We start from the raw sequence: 20584 nt of genomic DNA, 5'->3' as shown, positions 1-20584 counted from the left end.
CTTTTGGCCATATCTCCTTAAATATGCGTCCTAGAGCGAAAAGGACGATAATTCGTGACCACCCTCAAAAAATTGAAAAATCCACCCAAATCCTAAAAAAATTGAAATTTTTATATGAAAAACTTATTTTGGCCATATCTCCTTAAATATGCGTCCTAGAGCGAAATGGACGATAATTTGTGACCACCCTCAAAATATTCAAAAATCCACCCAAAACCTAAAAAAAATGAAATTTTTATATGAAAAACTTCTTTTGGCCATATCTCCTTAAATATGCGTCCTAGAGCGAAAAGGACGATAATTCGTGACCACCCTCAAAAAATTCCAAAATCCACCCAAATCCTAAAAAAATTGAAATTTTTATATGAAAAATTTATTTTGGCCATATCTCCTAAACTAAGCGTCCTAGAGCAAAAAGGACGATAATTCGTGACCACCCTCAAAATATTCAAAAATCCACCCAAAACCTAAAAAAATTGAAATTTTTATATGAAAAACTTCTTTTGGCCATATCTCCTTAAATATGCGTCCTAGAGCGAAAAGGACGATAATTCGTGACCACCCTCAAAATATTCAAAAATCCACCCAAAACCTAAAAAAATTGAAATTTTTATATGAAAAACTTCTTTTGGCCATATCTCCTTAAATATGCGTCCTAGAGCGAAAAGGACGATAATTCGTGACCACCCTCAAAAAATTGAAAAATCCACCCAAATCCTAAAAAAATTGAAATTTTTATATGAAAAACTTATTTTGGCCATATCTCCTTAAATATGCGTCCTAGAGCGAAATGGATGATAATTTGTGACCACCATCAAAAAATTGAAAAATCCACCCGAATTCTAAAAAAAATTTAATTTTTATATGAAAAACTTATTTTGGCCATATCTCCTTAAATATGCGTCCTAGAGCGAAATGGACGATAATTTGTGACCACCAGCAAAAAATTGAAAAATCCACCCAAATCCCAAAAAAATTGAAATTTTTATATGAAAAACTTCTTTTGGCCATATCTCCTTAAATATGCGTCCTAGAGCGAAAAGGACGATAATTCGTGACCACCCTCAAAAAATTGAAAAATCCACCCATAACCTAAAAAAATTAAAATTTTTATATGAAAAACTTCTTTTGGCCATATCTCCTTAAATATGCGTCCTATAGCGCAAAGGACGATAATTCGTGACCACCCTCAAAAAATTCAAAAATCCACCCAAAACCTAAAAAAATTGAAATTTTTATATGAAAAACTTCTTTTGGCCATATCTCCTTAAATATGCGTCCTAGAGCGAAAAGGACGATAATTCGTGACCACCCTCAAAAAATTCCAAAATCCACCCAAATCCTAAAAAAATTGAAATTTTTATATGAAAAACTTATTTTGGCCATATCTCCTAAACTAAGCGTCCTAGAGCAAAAAGGACGATAATTCGTGACCACCCTCAAAATATTCAAAAATCCACCCAAAACCTAAAAAAATTGAAATTTTTATATGAAAAACTTCTTTTGGCCATATCTCCTTAAATATGCGTCCTAGAGCGAAAAGGACGATAATTCGTGACCACCCTCAAAATATTCAAAAATCCACCCAAAACCTAAAAAAATTGAAATTTTTATATGAAAAACTTCTTTTGGCCATATCTCCTTAAATATGCGTCCTAGAGCGAAAAGGACGATAATTCGTGACCACCCTCAAAAAATTGAAAAATCCACCCAAATCCTAAAAAAATTTAAATTTTTATATGAAAAACTTCTTTTGGCCATATCTCCTTAAATATGCGTCCTAGAGCGAAAAGGACGATAATTCGTGACCACCCTCAAAATATTCAAAAATCCACCCAAAACCTAAAAAAATTGAAATTTTTATATGAAAAACTTCTTTTGGCCATATCTCCTTAAATATGCGTCCTAGAGCGAAAAGGACGATAATTCGTGACCACCCTCAAAAAATTGAAAAATCCACCCAAATCCTAAAAAAATTGAAATTTTTATATGAAAAACTTCTTTTGGCCATATCTCCTTAAATATGCGTCCTAGAGCGAAAAGGACGATAATTCGTGACCACCCTCAAAAAATTCAAAAATCCACCCAAAACCCAAAAAAATTGAAATTTTTATATGAAAAACTTCTTTTGGCCATATCTCCTTAAATATGCGTCCTAGAGCGAAAAGGACGATAATTCGTGACCACCCTCAAAATATTCAAAAATCCACCCAAAACCTAAAAAAATTGAAATTTTTATATGAAAAACTTCTTTTGGCCATATCTCCTTAAATATGCGTCCTAGAGCGAAAAGGACGATAATTCGTGACCACCCTCAAAATATTCAAAAATCCACCCAAAACCTAAAAAAATTGAAATTTTTATATGAAAAACTTCTTTTGGCCATATCTCCTTAAATATGCGTCCTAGAGCGAAAAGGACGATAATTCGTGACCACCCTCAAAAAATTGAAAAATCCACCCAAATCCTAAAAAAATTGAAATTTTTATATGAAAAACTTCTTTTGGCCATATCTCCTTAAATATGCGTCCTAGAGCGAAAAGGACGATAATTCGTGACCACCCTCAAAAAATTGAAAAATCCACCCAAATCCTAAAAAAATTGAAATTTTTATATGAAAAACTTCTTTTGGCCATATCTCCTTAAATATGCGTCCTAGAGCGAAAAGGACGATAATTCGTGACCACCCTCAAAATATTCAAAAATCCACCCAAAACCTTAAAAAATTGAAATTTTTATATGAAAAACTTCTTTTGGCCATATCTCCTTAAATATGCGTCCTAGAGCGAAAAGGACGATAATTCGTGACCACCCTCAAAAAATTGAAAAATCCACCCAAATCCTAAAAAAATTGAAATTTTTATATGAAAAACTTATTTTGGCCATATCTCCTTAAATATGCGTCCTAGAGCGAAATGGACGATAATTTGTGACCACCATCAAAAAATTGAAAAATCCACCCAAATTCTAAAAAAAATTTAATTTTTATATGAAAAACTTCTTTTGGCCATATCTCTTTAAATATGCGTCCTAGAGCGAAAAGGACGATAATTCGTGACCACCATCAAAAAATTGAAAAATCCACCCAAATCCTAAAAAAATTGAAATTTTTATATGAAAAACTTATTTTGGCCATATCTCCTAAACTAAGCGTCCTAGAGCAAAAAGGACGATAATTCGTGACCACCCTCAAAATATTCAAAAATCCACCCAAAACCTAAAAAAATTGAAATTTTTATATGAAAAACTTCTTTTGGCCATATCTCCTTAAATATGCGTCCTATAGCGCAAAGGACGATAATTCGTGACCACCCTCAAAAAATTCAAAAATCCACCCAAAACCTAAAAAATTGAAATTTTTATATGAAAAACTTCTTTTGGCCATATCTCCTTAAATATGCGTCCTAGAGCGAAAAGGACGATAATACGTGACCACCCTCAAAATATTCAAAAATCCACCCAAAACCTAAAAAAATTGAAATTTTTATATGAAAAACTTCTTTTGGCCATATCTCCTTAAATATGCGTCCTAGAGCGAAAAGGACGATAATTCGTGACCACCCTCAAAATATTCAAAAATCCACCCAAAACCTAAAAAAATTGAAATTTTTATATGAAAAACTTCTTTTGGCCATATCTCCTTAAATATGCGTCCTAGAGCGAAAAGGACGATAATTCGTGACCACCCTCAAAAAATTGAAAAATCCACCCAAATCCTAAAAAAATTTAAATTTTTATATGAAAAACTTCTTTTGGCCATATCTCCTTAAATATGCGTCCTAGAGCGAAAAGGACGATAATTCGTGACCACCCTCAAAATATTCAAAAATTCACCCAAAACCTAAAAAAATTGAAATTTTTATATGAAAAACTTCTTTTGGCCATATCTCCTTAAATATGCGTCCTAGAGCGAAAAGGACGATAATTCGTGACCACCCTCAAAAAATTGAAAAATCCACCCAAATCCTAAAAAAATTGAAATTTTTATACGAAAAACTTCTTTTGGCCATATCTCCTTAAATATGCGTCCTAGAGCGAAAAGGACGATAATTCGTGACCACCCTCAAAAAATTCAAAAATCCACCCAAAACCTAAAAAAATTGAAATTTTTATATGAAAAACTTCTTTTGGCCATATCTCCTTAAATATGCGTCCTAGAGCGAAAAGGACGATAATTCGTGACCACCCTCAAAATATTCAAAAATCCACCCAAAACCTAAAAAAATTGAAATTTTTATATGAAAAACTTCTTTTGGCCATATCTCCTTAAATATGCGTCCTAGAGCGAAAAGGACGATAATTCGTGACCACCCTCAAAATATTCAAAAATCCACCCAAAACCTAAAAAAATTTAAATTTTTATATGAAAAACTTCTTTTGGCCATATCTCCTTAAATATGCGTCCTAGAGCGAAAAGGACGATAATTCGTGACCACCCTCAAAAAATTGAAAAATCCACCCAAATCCTAAAAAAATTGAAATTTTTATATGAAAAACTTCTTTTGGCCATATCTCCTTAAATATGCGTCCTAGAGCGAAAAGGACGATAATTCGTGACCACCCTCAAAAAATTCAAAAATCCACCCAAAACCTAAAAAAATTGAAATTTTTATATGAAAAACTTCTTTTGGCCATATCTCCTTAAATATGCGTCCTAGAGCGAAAAGGACGATAATTCGTGACCACCCTCAAAATATTCAAAAATCCACCCAAAACCTAAAAAAATTGAAATTTTTATATGAAAAACTTCTTTTGGCCATATCTCCTTAAATATGCGTCCTAGAGCGAAAAGGACGATAATTCGTGACCACCCTCAAAAAATTGAAAAATCCACCCAAATCCTAAAAAAATTGAAATTTTTATATGAAAAACTTATTTTGGCCATATCTCCTTAAATATGCGTCCTAGAGCGAAATGGACGATAATTTGTGACCACCATCAAAAAATTGAAAAATCCACCCAAATTCTAAAAAAAATTTAATTTTTATATGAAAAACTTCTTTTGGCCATATCTCTTTAAATATGCGTCCTAGAGCGAAAAGGACGATAATTCGTGACCACCATCAAAAAATTGAAAAATCCACCCAAATCCTAAAAAAATTGAAATTTTTATATGAAAAACTTATTTTGGCCATATCTCCTAAACTAAGCGTCCTAGAGCAAAAAGGACGATAATTCGTGACCACCCTCAAAATATTCAAAAATCCACCCAAAACCTAAAAAAATTGAAATTTTTATATGAAAAACTTCTTTTGGCCATATCTCCTTAAATATGCGTCCTAGAGCGAAAAGGACGATAATACGTGACCACCCTCAAAATATTCAAAAATCCACCCAAAACCTAACAAAATTGAAATTTTTATATGAAAAACTTCTTTTGGCCATATCTCCTTAAATATGCGTCCTAGAGCGAAAAGGACGATAATTCGTGAACACCCCCAAATATTCAAAAAATCCACCCAAAACCTAAAAAAAAATGAAATTTTCATATGAAAAACTTCTTTTGGCCATATCTCCTTAAATATGCGTCCTAGAGCGAAAAGGACGATAATTCGTGACCACCATCAAAAAATTGAAAAATCCACCCACATCCTAAAAAAATTGAAATTTTTATATGAAAAACTTATTTTGGCCATATCTCCTAAACTAAGCGTCCTAGAGCGAAAAGGACGATAATTCGTGACCACCCTCAAAAAATTGAAAAATCCACCCAAAACCTAAAAAAATTGAAATTTTTATATGAAAAACTTCTTTTGGCCATATCTCCTTAAATATGCGTCCTACAGCGAAAAGGACGATAATTCGTGACCACCCTCAAAAAATTGAAAAATCCACCCAAATCCTAAAAAAATTGAAATTTTTATATGAAAAACTTATTTTGGCCATATCTCCTAAACTAAGCGTCCTAGAGCGAAAAGGACGATAATTCGTGACCACCCTCAAAAAATTGAAAAATCCACCCAAAACCTAAAAAAATTGAAATTTTTATATGAAAAACTTATTTTGGCCATATCTCCTTAAATATGCGTCCTAGAGCAAAAATTCAAAAATCCACCCAAAACCTAAAAAAAATGAGATTTTCATATGAAAAACTTTTTTTGGCCATATCTCCTTAAATATGCGTCCTAGAGCGAAAAGGACGATAATTCGTGACCACCATCAAAAAATTGAAAAATCCACCCAAATCCTAAAAAAATTGAAATTTTTATATGAAAAACTTATTTTGGCCATATCTCCTAAACTAAGCGTCCTAGAGCGAAAAGGACGATAATTCGTGACCTCCCTCAAAAAATTGAAAAATCCACCCAAAACCTAAAAAAATTTAAATTTTTATATGAAAAACTTATTTTGGCCATATCTCCTTAAATATGCGTCCTAGAGCGAAAAGGACGATAATTCGTGACCACCCTCAAAAAATTCAAAAATCCACCCAAAACCTAAAAAAATTGAAATTTTTATATGAAAAACTTCTTTTGACCATATCTCTTTAAATATGCGTCCTAGAGCGAAAAGGACGATAATTCGTGACCACCATCAAAAAATTGAAAAATCCACCCAAAACCTAAAAAAAAATGAAATTTTTATATGAAAAACTTCTTTTGGCCATATCTCCTTAAATATGCGTCCCAGAGCGAAAAGGACGATAATTCGTGACCATCCTCAAAAAATTCAAAAATCCACCCAAAACCTAAAAAAATTGAAATTTTTATATGAAAAACTTATTTTGGCCATATCTCCTTAAATATGCGTCCTACAGCGAAAAGGACGATAATTCGTGACCATCCTCAAAAAATTCAAAAATCCACCCAAAACCTAAAAAAATTGAAATTTTTATATGAAAAACTTCTTTTGGCCATATCTCCTTAAATATGCGTCCTAGAGCGAAAAGGACGATAATTCGTGACCACCCTCAAAAAATTGAAAAATCCACCCAAAACCAAATCCACCCAAAAACCTAAAAAAATTGAAATTTTTATATGAAAAACTTCTTTTGACCATATCTCTTTAAATATGCGTCCTAGAGCGAAAAGGACGATAATTCGTGACCACCATCAAAAAATTGTAAAATCCACCCAAAACCTAAAAAAATTGAAATTTTTATATGAAAAACTTCTTTTGGCCATATCTCCTTAAATATGCGTCCTACAGCGAAAAGGACGATAATTCGTGACCACCCTCAAAAAATTCAAAAATCCACCCAAAACCTAAAAAAATTGAAATTTTTATATGAAAAACTTCTTTTGGCCATATCTCCTTAAATATGCGTCCTAGAGCGAAAAGGACGATAATTCGTGACCACCCTCAAAATATTCAAAAATCCACCCAAAACCTAAAAAATTGAAATTTTTATATGAAAAACTTCTTTTGGCCATATCTCCTTAAATATGCGTCCTAGAGCGAAAAGGACGATAATTCGTGACCACCCTCAAAATATTCAAAAATCCACCCAAAACCTAAAAAAATTTAATTTTTATATGAAAAACTTCTTTTGGCCATATCTCCTTAAATATGCGTCCTAGAGCGAAAAGGACGATAATTCGTGACCACCATCAAAAAATTGAAAAATCCACCCAAATCCTAAAAAAATTGAAATTTTTATATGAAAAACTTCTTTTGGCCATATCTCCTTAAATATGCGTCCTAGAGCGAAAAGGACGATAATTCGTGGCCACCCTCAAAAAATTCAAAAATCCACCCAAAACCTAAAAAAAAATTAATTTTTATATGAAAAACTTCTTTTGGCCATATCTCCTTAAATATGCGTCCTAGAGCGAAAAGGACGATAATTCGTGACCACCATCAAAAAATTGAAAAATCCACCCATAACCTAAAAAAATTGAAATTTTTATATGAAAAACTTATTTTGGCCATATCTCCTAAACTAAGCGTCCTAGAGCAAAAAGGACGATAATTCGTGACCACCCTCAAAAAATTCAAAAATCCACCCAAAACCTAAAAAAATTGAAATTTTTATATGAAAAACTTCTTTTGGCCATATCTCCTTAAATATGCGTCCTAGAGCGAAAAGGACGATAATTCGTGACCACCATCAAAAAATTGAAAAATCCACCCAAAACCTAAAAAAAAATGAAATTTTTATATGAAAAACTTCTTTTGGCCATATCTCCTTAAATATGCGACCTACAGCGAAAAGGACGATAATTCGTGACCACCATCAAAAAATTGAAAAATCCACCCAAAACCTAAAAAAATTGAAATTTTTATATGAAAAACTTCTTTTGGCCATATCTCCTTAAATATGCGTCCTACAGCGAAAAGGACGATAATTCGTGACCACCCTCAAAAAATTCAAAAATCCACCCAAAACCTAAAAAAATTGAAATTTTTATATGAAAAACTTCTTTTGGCCATATCTCCTTAAATATGCGTCCTAGAGCGAAAAGGACGATAATTCGTGACCACCCTCAAAATATTCAAAAATCCACCCAAAACCTAAAAAAATTGAAATTTTTATATGAAAAACTTCTTTTGGCCATATCTCCTTAAATATGCGTCTTAGAGCGAAAAGGACGATAATTCGTGACCACCCTCAAAATATTCAAAAATCCACCCAAAACCTAAAAAAAAATTAATTTTTATATGAAAAACTTCTTTTGGCCATATCTCCTTAAATATGCGTCCTAGAGCGAAAAGGACGATAATTCGTGACCACCATCCAAAAATTGAAAAATCCACCCAAATCCTAAAAAAATTGAAATTTTTATATGAAAAACTTCTTTTGGCCATATCTCCTTAAATATGCGTCCTAGAGCGAAAAGGACGATAATTCGTGGCCACCCTCAAAAAATTCAAAAATCCACCCAAAACCTAAAAAAAAAATTAATTTTTATATGAAAAACTTCTTTTGGCCATATCTCCTTAAATATGCGTCCTAGAGCGAAAAGGACGATAATTCGTGACCACCCTCAAAAAATTGAAAAATCCACCCATAACCTAAAAAAATTGAAATTTTTATATGAAAAACTTATTTTGGCCATATCTCCAAAACTAAGCGTCCTAGAGCAAAAAGGACGATAATTCGTAACCACCCTCAAAATATTCAAAAATCCACCCAAAACCTAGAAAAATTGAAATTTTTATATGAAAAACTTCTTTTGGCCATATCTCCTTAAATATGCGTCCTATAGCGCAAAGGACGATAATTCGTGACCACCCTCAAAAAATTCAAAAATCCACCCAAAACCTAAAAAAAATGAAATTTTTATATGAAAAACTTCTTTTGGCCATATCTCCTTAAATAGAGCGAAAAGGACGATAATACGTGACCACCCTCAAAATATTCAAAAATCCACCCAAAACCTAAAAAAATTGAAATTTTTATATGAAAAACTTCTTTTGGCCATATCTCCTTAAATATGCGTCCTAGAGCGAAAAGGACGATAATTCGTGACCACCCTCAAAAAATTCAAAAATCCACCCAAAACCTAAAAAAAATGAAATTTTCATATGAAAAACTTCTTTTGGCCATATCTCCTTAAATATGCGTCCTAGAGCGAAAAGGACGATAATTCGTGACCACCATCAAAAAATTGACAAATCCACCCACCTCCTAAAAAAATTGAAATTTTTATATGAAAAACTTATTTTGGCCATATCTCCTAAACTAAGCGTCCTAGAGCGAAAAGGACGATAATTCGTGACCACCCTCAAAATATTCAAAAATCCACCCAAAACCTAAAAAAATTTAAATTTTTATATGAAAAACTTCTTTTGGCCATATCTCCTTAAATATGCGTCCTATAGCGCAAAGGACGATAATTCGTGACCACCATCAAAAAATTGAAAAATCCACCCACATCCTAAAAAAATTGAAATTTTTATATGAAAAACTTATTTTGGCCATATCTCCTAACCTAAGCGTCCTAGAGCGAAAAGGACGATAATTCGTGACCACCCCCAAAATATTCAAACATCCACCCAAAACCTAAAAAAATTGAAATTTTTATATGAAAAACTTCTTTTGGCCATATCTCTTTAAATATGCGTCCTAGAGCGAAAAGGACGATAATTCGTGACCACCATCAAAAAATTGAAAAATCCACCCAAAACCTAAAAAAAAAAGAAATTTTTATATGAAAAACTTCTTTTGGCCATATCTCCTTAAATATGCGTCCTACAGCGAAAAGGACGATAATTCGTGACCACCATCAAAAAATTGAAAAATCCACCCAAAACCTAAAAAAATTGAAATTTTTATATGAAAAACTTCTTTTGGCCATATCTCCTTAAATATGCGTCTTACAGCGAAAAGGACGATAATTCGTGACCACCCTCAAAAAATTCAAAAATCCACCCAAAACCTAAAAAAATTGAAATTTTTATATGAAAAACTTCTTTTAGCCATATCTCCTTAAATATGCGTCCTAGAGCGAAATGGACGATAATTTGTGACCACCATCAAAAAATTGAAAAATCCACCCAAATCCTAAAAAAATTGAAATTTTTATATGAAAAACTTCTTTTGGCCATATCTCCTTAAATATGCGTCCTAGAGCGAAAAGGACGATAATTCGTGACCACCCTCAAAAAATTCAAAAATCCACCCAAAACCTAAAAAAATTGAAATTTTTATATGAAAAACTTCTTTTGGCCATATCTCCTTAAATATGCGTCCTAGAGCGAAAAGGACGATAATTCGTGACCACCCTCAAAATATTCAAAAATCCACCCAAAACCTAAAAAAATTGAAATTTTTATATGAAAAACTTCTTTTGACCATATCTCCTTAAATATGCGTCCTAGAGCGAAAAGGACGATAATTCGTGACCACCCTCAAAAAATTCAAAAATCCACCCAAAACCTAAAAAAATTGAAATTTTTATATGAAAAACTTCTTTTGGCCATATCTCCTTAAATATGCGTCCTATGGCGCAAAGGACGATAATTCGTGACCACCCTCAAAAAATTCAAAAATCCACCCAAAACCTAAAAACATTGAAGTTTTTATATGAAAAACTTCTTTTGGCCATATCTCCTTAAATATGCGTCCTAGAGCGAAAAGGACGATAATTCGTGACCACCCTCAAAATATTCAAAAATCCACCCAAAACCTAAAAAAATTGAAATTTTTATATGAAAAACTTCTTTTGGCCATATCTCCTTAAATATGCGTCCTAGAGCGAAAAGGACGATAATTCGTGACCACCCTCAAAAAATTCAAAAATCCACCCAAAACCTAAAAAAATTGAAATTTTCATATGAAAAACTTCTTTTGGCCATATCTCCTAAACTAAGCGTCCTAGAGCGAAAAGGACGATAATTCGTGACCACCCTCAAAAAATTCAAAAATCCACCCAAAACCTAAAAAAATTGAAATTTTTATATGAAAAACTTCTTTTGGCCATATCTCCTTAAATATGCGTCCTAGAGCGAAAAGGACGATAATTCGTGACCACCATCAAAAAATTGAAAAATCCACCCAAAACCTAAAAACAAATGAAATTTTTATATGAAAAACTTCTTTTGGCCATATCTCCTTAAATATGCGTCCTACAGCGAAAAGGGCGATAATTCGTGACCACCATCAAAAAATTGAAAAATCCACCCAAAACCTAAAAAAATTGAAATTTTTATATGAAAAACTTCTTTTGGCCATATCTCCTTAAATATGCGTCTTACAGCGAAAAGGACGATAATTCGTGACCACCCTCAAAAAATTCAAAAATCCACCCAAAACCTAAAAAAATTGAAATTTTTATATGAAAAACTTCTTTTAGCCATATCTCCTAAACTAAGCGTCCTAGAGCAAAAAGGACGATAATTCGTGACCACCCTCAAAATATTCAAAAATCCACCCAAAACCCAAAAAAATTGAAATTTTTATATGAAAAACTTCTTTTGGCCATATCTCCTTAAATATGCGTCCTAGAGCGAAAAGGACGATAATTCGTGACCACCCTCAAAAAATTGAAAAATCCACCCAAATCCTAAAAAAATTTAAATTTTTATATGGAAAACTTCTTTTGGCCATATCTCCTTAAATATGCGTCCTAGAGCGAAAAGGACGATAATTCGTGACCACCCTCAAAATATTCAAAAATCCACCCAAAACCTAAAAAAATTGAAATTTTTATATGAAAAACTTCTTTTGGCCATATCTCCTTAAATATGCGTCCTAGAGCGAAAAGGACGATAATTCGTGACCACCCTCAAAAAATTGAAAAATCCACCCAAATCCTAAAAAAATTGAAATTTTTATATGAAAAACTTCTTTTGGCCATATCTCCTTAAATATGCGTCCTAGAGCGAAAAGGACGATAATTCGTGACCACCCTCAAAAAATTCAAAAATCCACCCAAAACCCAAAAAAATTGAAATTTTTATATGAAAAACTTCTTTTGGCCATATCTCCTTAAATATGCGTCCTAGAGCGAAAAGGACGATAATTCGTGACCACCCTCAAAATATTCAAAAATCCACCCAAAACCTAAAAAAATTGAAATTTTTATATGAAAAACTTCTTTTGGCCATATCTCCTTAAATATGCGTCCTAGAGCGAAAAGGACGATAATTCGTGACCACCCTCAAAATATTCAAAAATCCACCCAAAACCTAAAAAAATTGAAATTTTTATATGAAAAACTTCTTTTGGCCATATCTCCTTAAATATGCGTCCTAGAGCGAAAAGGACGATAATTCGTGACCACCCTCAAAAAATTGAAAAATCCACCCAAATCCTAAAAAAATTTAAATTTTTATATGAAAAACTTCTTTTGGCCATATCTCCTTAAATATGCGTCCTAGAGCGAAAAGGACGATAATTCGTGACCACCCTCAAAAAATTCAAAAATCCACCCAAAACCTAAAAAAATTGAAATTTTTATATGAAAAACTTCTTTTGGCCATATCTCCTTAAATATGCGTCCTAGAGCGAAAAGGACGATAATTCGTGACCACCCTCAAAATATTCAAAAATCCACCCAAATCCTAAAAAAATTGAAATTTTTATATGAAAAACTTATTTTGGCCATATCTCCTTAAATATGCGTCCTAGAGCGAAATGGACGATAATTTGTGACCACCATCAAAAAATTGAAAAATCCACCCAAATTCTAAAAAAAATTTAATTTTTATATGAAAAACTTCTTTTGGCCATATCTCTTTAAATATGCGTCCTAGAGCGAAAAGGACGATAATTCGTGACCACCATCAAAAAATTGAAAAATCCACCCAAATCCTAAAAAAATTGAAATTTTTATATGAAAAACTTATTTTGGCCATATCTCCTAAACTAAGCGTCCTAGAGCAAAAAGGACGATAATTCGTGACCACCCTCAAAATATTCAAAAATCCACCCAAAACCTAAAAAAATTGAAATTTTTATATGAAAAACTTCTTTTGGCCATATCTCCTTAAATATGCGTCCTATAGCGCAAAGGACGATAATTCGTGACCACCCTCAAAAAATTCAAAAATCCACCCAAAACCTAAAAAATTGAAATTTTTATATGAAAAACTTCTTTTGGCCATATCTCCTTAAATATGCGTCCTAGAGCGAAAAGGACGATAATACGTGACCACCCTCAAAATATTCAAAAATCCACCCAAAACCTAAAAAAATTGAAATTTTTATATGAAAAACTTCTTTTGGCCATATCTCCTTAAATATGCGTCCTAGAGCGAAAAGGACGATAATTCGTGACCACCCTCAAAATATTCAAAAATCCACCCAAAACCTAAAAAAATTGAAATTTTTATATGAAAAACTTCTTTTGGCCATATCTCCTTAAATATGCGTCCTAGAGCGAAAAGGACGATAATTCGTGACCACCCTCAAAAAATTCAAAAATCCACCCAAATCCTAAAAAAATTTAAATTTTTATATGAAAAACTTCTTTTGGCCATATCTCCTTAAATATGCGTCCTAGAGCGAAAAGGACGATAATTCGTGACCACCCTCAAAATATTCAAAAATTCACCCAAAACCTAAAAAAATTGAAATTTTTATATGAAAAACTTCTTTTGGCCATATCTCCTTAAATATGCGTCCTAGAGCGAAAAGGACGATAATTCGTGACCACCCTCAAAAAATTGAAAAATCCACCCAAATCCTAAAAAAATTGAAATTTTTATACGAAAAACTTCTTTTGGCCATATCTCCTTAAATATGCGTCCTAGAGCGAAAAGGACGATAATTCGTGACCACCCTCAAAAAATTCAAAAATCCACCCAAAACCTAAAAAAATTGAAATTTTTATATGAAAAACTTCTTTTGGCCATATCTCCTTAAATATGCGTCCTAGAGCGAAAAGGACGATAATTCGTGACCACCCTCAAAATATTCAAAAATCCACCCAAAACCTAAAAAAATTGAAATTTTTATATGAAAAACTTCTTTTGGCCATATCTCCTTAAATATGCGTCCTAGAGCGAAAAGGACGATAATTCGTGACCACCCTCAAAATATTCAAAAATCCACCCAAAACCTAAAAAAATTTAAATTTTTATATGAAAAACTTCTTTTGGCCATATCTCCTTAAATATGCGTCCTAGAGCGAAAAGGACGATAATTCGTGACCACCCTCAAAAAATTGAAAAATCCACCCAAATCCTAAAAAAATTGAAATTTTTATATGAAAAACTTCTTTTGGCCATATCTCCTTAAATATGCGTCCTAGAGCGAAAAGGACGATAATTCGTGACCACCCTCAAAAAATTCAAAAATCCACCCAAAACCTAAAAAAATTGAAATTTTTATATGAAAAACTTCTTTTGGCCATATCTCCTTAAATATGCGTCCTAGAGCGAAAAGGACGATAATTCGTGACCACCCTCAAAATATTCAAAAATCCACCCAAAACCTAAAAAAATTGAAATTTTTATATGAAAAACTTCTTTTGGCCATATCTCCTTAAATATGCGTCCTAGAGCGAAAAGGACGATAATTCGTGACCACCCTCAAAAAATTGAAAAATCCACCCAAATCCTAAAAAAATTGAAATTTTTATATGAAAAACTTATTTTGGCCATATCTCCTTAAATATGCGTCCTAGAGCGAAATGGACGATAATTTGTGACCACCATCAAAAAATTGAAAAATCCACCCAAATTCTAAAAAAAATTTAATTTTTATATGAAAAACTTCTTTTGGCCATATCTCTTTAAATATGCGTCCTAGAGCGAAAAGGACGATAATTCGTGACCACCATCAAAAAATTGAAAAATCCACCCAAATCCTAAAAAAATTGAAATTTTTATATGAAAAACTTATTTTGGCCATATCTCCTAAACTAAGCGTCCTAGAGCAAAAAGGACGATAATTCGTGACCACCCTCAAAATATTCAAAAATCCACCCAAAACCTAAAAAAATTGAAATTTTTATATGAAAAACTTCTTTTGGCCATATCTCCTTAAATATGCGTCCTAGAGCGAAAAGGACGATAATACGTGACCACCCTCAAAATATTCAAAAATCCACCCAAAACCTAACAAAATTGAAATTTTTATATGAAAAACTTCTTTTGGCCATATCTCCTTAAATATGCGTCCTAGAGCGAAAAGGACGATAATTCGTGAACACCCCCAAATATTCAAAAAATCCACCCAAAACCTAAAAAAAAATGAAATTTTCATATGAAAAACTTCTTTTGGCCATATCTCCTTAAATATGCGTCCTAGAGCGAAAAGGACGATAATTCGTGACCACCATCAAAAAATTGAAAAATCCACCCACATCCTAAAAAAATTGAAATTTTTATATGAAAAACTTATTTTGGCCATATCTCCTAAACTAAGCGTCCTAGAGCGAAAAGGACGATAATTCGTGACCACCCTCAAAAAATTGAAAAATCCACCCAAAACCTAAAAAAATTGAAATTTTTATATGAAAAACTTCTTTTGGCCATATCTCCTTAAATATGCGTCCTACAGCGAAAAGGACGATAATTCGTGACCACCCTCAAAAAATTGAAAAATCCACCCAAATCCTAAAAAAATTGAAATTTTTTTATGAAAAACTTATTTTGGCCATATCTCCTAAACTAAGCGTCCTAGAGCGAAAAGGACGATAATTCGTGACCACCCTCAAAAAATTGAAAAATCCACCCAAAACCTAAAAAAATTGAAATTTTTATATGAAAAACTTATTTTGGCCATATCTCCTTAAATATGCGTCCTAGAGCAAAAATTCAAAAATCCACCCAAAACCTAAAAAAAATGAGATTTTCATATGAAAAACTTTTTTTGGCCATATCTCCTTAAATATGCGTCCTAGAGCGAAAAGGACGATAATTCGTGACCACCATCAAAAAATTGAAAAATCCACCCAAATCCTAAAAAAATTGAAATTTTTATATGAAAAACTTATTTTGGCCATATCTCCTAAACTAAGCGTCCTAGAGCGAAAAGGACGATAATTCGTGACCTCCCTCAAAAAATTGAAAAATCCACCCAAAACCTAAAAAAATTTAAATTTTTATATGAAAAACTTATTTTGGCCATATCTCCTTAAATATGCGTCCTAGAGCGAAAAGGACGATAATTCGTGACCACCCTCAAAAAATTCAAAAATCCACCCAAAACCTAAAAAAATTGAAATTTTTATATGAAAAACTTCTTTTGACCATATCTCTTTAAATATGCGTCCTAGAGCGAAAAGGACGATAATTCGTGACCACCATCAAAAAATTGAAAAATCCACCCAAAACCTAAAAAAAAATGAAATTTTTATATGAAAAACTTCTTTTGGCCATATCTCCTTAAATATGCGTCCCAGAGCGAAAAGGACGATAATTCGTGACCATCCTCAAAAAATTCAAAAATCCACCCAAAACCTAAAAAAATTGAAATTTTTATATGAAAAACTTATTTTGGCCATATCTCCTTAAATATGCGTCCTACAGCGAAAAGGACGATAATTCGTGACCATCCTCAAAAAATTCAAAAATCCACCCAAAACCTAAAAAAATTGAAATTTTTATATGAAAAACTTCTTTTGGCCATATCTCCTTAAATATGCGTCCTAGAGCGAAAAGGACGATAATTCGTGACCACCCTCAAAAAATTGAAAAATCCACCCAAAACCAAATCCACCCAAAAACCTAAAAAAATTGAAATTTTTATATGAAAAACTTCTTTTGACCATATCTCTTTAAATATGCGTCCTAGAGCGAAAAGGACGATAATTCGTGACCACCATCAAAAAATTGAAAAATCCACCCAAAACCTAAAAAAATTGAAATTTTTATATGAAAAACTTCTTTTGGCCATATCTCCTTAAATATGCGTCCTACAGCGAAAAGGACGATAATTCGTGACCACCCTCAAAAAATTCAAAAATCCACCCAAAACCTAAAAAAATTGAAATTTTTATATGAAAAACTTCTTTTGGCCATATCTCCTTAAATATGCGTCCTAGAGCGAAAAGGACGATAATTCGTGACCACCCTCAAAATATTCAAAAATCCACCCAAAACCTAAAAAAATTGAAATTTTTATATGAAAAACTTCTTTTGGTCATATCTCCTTAAATATGCGTCCTAGAGCGAAAAGGACGATAATTCGTGACCACCCTCAAAATATTCAAAAATCCACCCAAAACCTAAAAAAATTTAATTTTTATATGAAAAACTTCTTTTGGCCATATCTCCTTAAATATGCGTCCTAGAGCGAAAAGGACGATAATTCGTGACCACCATCAAAAAATTGAAAAATCCACCCAAATCCTAAAAAAATTGAAATTTTTATATGAAAAACTTCTTTTGGCCATATCTCCTTAAATATGCGTCCTAGAGCGAAAAGGACGATAATTCGTGGCCACCCTCAAAAAATTCAAAAATCCACCCAAAACCTAAAAAAAAATTAATTTTTATATGAAAAACTTCTTTTGGCCATATCTCCTTAAATATGCGTCCTAGAGCGAAAAGGACGATAATTCGTGACCACCATCAAAAAATTGAAAAATCCACCCATAACCTAAAAAAATTGAAATTTTTATATGAAAAACTTATTTTGGCCATATCTCCTAAACTAAGCGTCCTAGAGCAAAAAGGACGATAATTCGTGACCACCCTCAAAAAATTCAAAAATCCACCCAAAACCTAAAAAAATTGAAATTTTTATATGAAAAACTTCTTTTGGCCATATCTCCTTAAATATGCGTCCTAGAGCGAAAAGGACGATAATTCGTGACCACCATCAAAAAATTGAAAAATCCACCCAAAACCTAAAAAAAAATGAAATTTTTATATGAAAAACTTCTTTTGGCCATATCTCCTTAAATATGCGACCTACAGCGAAAAGGACGATAATTCGTGACCACCATCAAAAAATTGAAAAATCCACCCAAAACCTAAAAAAATTGAAATTTTTATATGAAAAACTTCTTTTGGCCATATCTCCTTAAATATGCGTCCTACAGCGAAAAGGACGATAATTCGTGACCACCCTCAAAAAATTCAAAAATCCACCCAAAACCTAAAAAAATTGAAATTTTTATATGAAAAACTTCTTTTGGCCATATCTCCTTAAATATGCGTCCTAGAGCGAAAAGGACGATAATTCGTGACCACCCTCAAAATATTCAAAAATCCACCCAAAACCTAAAAAAATTGAAATTTTTATATGAAAAACTTCTTTTGGCCATATCTCCTTAAATATGCGTCTTAGAGCGAAAAGGACGATAATTCGTGACCACCCTCAAAATATTCAAAAATCCACCCAAAACCTAAAAAAAAATTAATTTTTATATGAAAAACTTCTTTTGGCCATATCTCCTTAAATATGCGTCCTAGAGCGAAAAGGACGATAATTCGTGACCACCATCCAAAAATTGAAAAATCCACCCAAATCCTAAAAAAATTGAAATTTTTATATGAAAAACTTCTTTTGGCCATATCTCCTTAAATATGCGTCCTAGAGCGAAAAGGACGATAATTCGTGGCCACCCTCAAAAAATTGAAAAATCCACCCAAAACCTAAAAAAATTGAAATTTTTATATGAAAAACTTCTTTTGGCCATATCTCCTTAAATATGCGTCCTAGAGCGAAAAGGACGATAATTCGTGACCACCCTCAAAAAATTGAAAAATCCACCCATAACCTAAAAAAATTGAAATTTTTATATGAAAAACTTATTTTGGCCATATCTCCTAAACTAAGCGTCCTAGAGCAAAAAGGACGATAATTCGTGACCACCCTCAAAATATTCAAAAATCCACCCAAAACCTAGAAAAATTGAAATTTTTATATGAAAAACTTCTTTTGGCCATATCTCCTTAAATATGCGTCCTATAGCGCAAAGGACGATAATTCGTGACCACCCTCAAAAAATTCAAAAATCCACCCAAAACCTAAAAAAAATGAAATTTTTATATGAAAAACTTCTTTTGGCCATATCTCCTTAAATAGAGCGAAAAGGACGATAATACGTGACCACCCTCAAAATATTCAAAAATCCACCCAAAACCTAAAAAAATTGAAATTTTTATATGAAAAACTTCTTTTGGCCATATCTCCTTAAATATGCGTCCTAGAGCGAAAAGGACGATAATTCGTGACCACCCTCAAAAAATTCAAAAATCCACCCAAAACCTAAAAAAAATGAAATTTTCATATGAAAAACTTCTTTTGGCCATATCTCCTTAAATATGCGTCCTAGAGCGAAAAGGACGATAATTCGTGACCACCATCAAAAAATTGACAAATCCACCCACCTCCTAAAAAAATTGAAATTTTTATATGAAAAACTTATTTTGGCCATATCTCCTAAACTAAGCGTCCTAGAGCGAAAAGGACGATAATTCGTGACCACCCTCAAAATATTCAAAAATCCACCCAAAACCTAAAAAAATTTAAATTTTTATATGAAAAACTTCTTTTGGCCATATCTCCTTAAATATGCGTCCTAGAGCGCAAAGGACGATAATTCGTGACCACCATCAAAAAATTGAAAAATCCACCCACATTCTAAAAAAATTGAAATTTTTATATGAAAAACTTATTTTGGCCATATCTCCTAACCTAAGCGTCCTAGAGCGAAAAGGACGATAATTCGTGACCACCCCCAAAATATTCAAACATCCACCCAAAACCTAAAAAAATTGAAATTTTTATATGAAAAACTTCTTTTGACCATATCTCTTTAAATATGCGTCCTAGAGCGAAAAGGACGATAATTCGTGACCACCATCAAAAAATTGAAAAATCCACCCAAAACCTAAAAAAAAAAGAAATTTTTATATGAAAAACTTCTTTTGGCCATATCTCCTTAAATATGCGTCCTACAGCGAAAAGGACGATAATTCGTGACCACCATCAAAAAATTGAAAAATCCACCCAAAACCTAAAAAAATTGAAATTTTTATATGAAAAACTTCTTTTGGCCATATCTCCTTAAATATGCGTCTTACAGCGAAAAGGACGATAATTCGTGACCACCCTCAAAAAATTCAAAAATCCACCCAAAACCTAAAAAAATTGAAATTTTTATATGAAAAACTTCTTTTAGCCATATCTCCTTAAATATGCGTCCTAGAGCGAAATGGACGATAATTTGTGACCACCATCAAAAAATTGAAAAATCCACCCAAATCCTAAAAAAATTGAAATTTTTATATGAAAAAC

Source organism: Haematobia irritans, chromosome 5, assembly GCF_050003625.1.
Source record: "Haematobia irritans isolate KBUSLIRL chromosome 5, ASM5000362v1, whole genome shotgun sequence".
NCBI lineage: Eukaryota > Metazoa > Arthropoda > Insecta > Diptera > Muscidae > Haematobia > Haematobia irritans.
This window is presented reverse-complemented; position numbering follows the sequence as displayed.